Source organism: Epinephelus lanceolatus, chromosome 3, assembly GCF_041903045.1.
Source record: "Epinephelus lanceolatus isolate andai-2023 chromosome 3, ASM4190304v1, whole genome shotgun sequence".
Taxonomy (NCBI): domain Eukaryota; kingdom Metazoa; phylum Chordata; class Actinopteri; order Perciformes; family Serranidae; genus Epinephelus; species Epinephelus lanceolatus.
Window position 1 is genome coordinate 19787776 of NC_135736.1, and position 2094 is coordinate 19789869.

A 2094-nucleotide genomic window follows, 5' to 3' on the forward strand; every position below is an offset into this window, starting at 1 on the left:
TCACATTCAAACACGTTATTAGCATAACACCAAAGCCCCAAAGCTTCCCCCCAACAACAGCAAGCATTGTCTGGGAGAGGAATCTATTTTTGTCTCAGGTTTCATTATTTCACACTCTGTCTTTTAGTTACATTTTACACTTAACTAAGCAGCATTTTCCTCTAAAATATGTTTTTGAAACCCACTATGATTAAAGTATTAAAGAGGAAACCCGTCTCCTTGTCACATAGTGGGCTTGTATATTTCATGGTGACAAAATACAGAAATTACCACCAAATTACACCAGATAACTACATGTTGAAAGTTTAATATTAAAGGTCCAGTGTGTAGGATTTAAAGGGAAATATATTGGCAGAAATTGAATATATTACAACAAGTATATTTTCTTTAGTGTATAATGATCTGAAAATAAGAATTGTTGTGTTTATGTCATCCTAGAATGAGCCATTTAATCTACATAGGGAGTGGATCCTCATCTACGGTGATCGCCATGTCGCACTGTATGTTTCTACAGTAGCCCACTACGGACAAACCAAACACTGGCTCTACATAGTGCCATTTACAACTTTGTGTTGGCCACTATAGTTAGCAACCCCTCCGTGATGAGTGTTGGGAAAAAAATGCTGCATTTATTTAAAAAAAAAAAAAATTAACGTGAAACTGCTTTTTCAGTATTTTTACCTGTTTAACCCTTTGAAACCTGACAGCAAATTTGTTTGGTTTCTTTCAAAAACATGGGAAGAAGGCAACAAAAGAAGAAATGAGCAAGAAATTGGTAAAAAGAGAAAATTAAAAACAAGCAAATTAGTTAAAAACAAACAAACAAACAAGGAAATGACCTGGAAAAAGCGCTTAAAAATTATGATAATTCTGTGACATAATTTTAAACATATAATAATGATAATTATATAGCTTTTCCCCTACCTTTTAAAAAAACATTTTCTAAATCTATTAATTTTTTGCAATTTGACAAACATTTCTTACCAAGTTGTTTGTTGCCTTTCCCCCATGTTTTTGGAAGAAATCGCACCAATGTGCTCAGAGTTCAAAGATTTAAAAACCTGTTAAAGGCCTCTGAAAAAAGATGTCGGGTTAATCACCGGACATGTTGTTTATTTATTAATTTATTTTTTGGGGAGAGGATCCGACCTTTGCGGATACTTATAGATAAAAAACGACTGGCCAGCTCACTCAGTGTAAAAGTCCATAGTACAGGCAGGCAGTCCAAAAATGCATCCGAGGCACTCTGACTGTAGTCAGAAATCCTTTTAACTAATCATTTATGAAAGCAGCTCTGTACCTTCATGGACTTGCTGGCCTCATAAGCGTCCTGCACCGAGTGGATCTCATCGTAAGCGTTCTGGTTCATTTAGGAATTTTAACTACAGTCAGAGTGCCTCAGATGCATTTTTGGACTGCCTGCCTGTACTATGGACTTTTACACTGAGTGACTCTTTGCCCCATCCTTGACAAACTACCCAAAGCCTTCACCCAGTGCAGCACTCCCTATTTTTTCCTCATCATCAGTGACCTCTGTGGATAATTTGGCTCCTGGTAAAAACCTTCTGAGCAATCAACACTGAAAGAATCCTAACCAGGAGAGTTTCAGCTGGTTGCAATCTGCAATCCTCACCACTAGATGCCACTAATCGCCCTACATCTTAAACATTGCTCCTTAAAATATGCACGAACAAATACTCCAAACAAAGAGGACTTCCAGATGCAGACACCTGCATCTCTGTGAAAGTTTCCCCTGGGGACTTGCAGGACATGTACGCACTTCTTGGCAGTTTGGGTGGGGTACGCTGTATGGAAAGCTTTGCCAACACCTACCACAGATGCAGATCATTTAAAAATTCATTGTACTTAATCGTGTTTTACAGACCGCAAGCATAAGTAATCTTAATTTTCTGTGGCAGACTTCTGAAACATGTTTTTGAAAAAACTACACATATGATGTTTTCTTACAATTAATTTAGTGGATATAAACTGTTTAAAAGGCACAGGGTCTGAGCTAAAATGCTGATCAGAGCTCAGTTTGAATGGGAGAAATCTGGTCAGGATTCTTCCGCTCAGTGAAGACACAACCGCAGA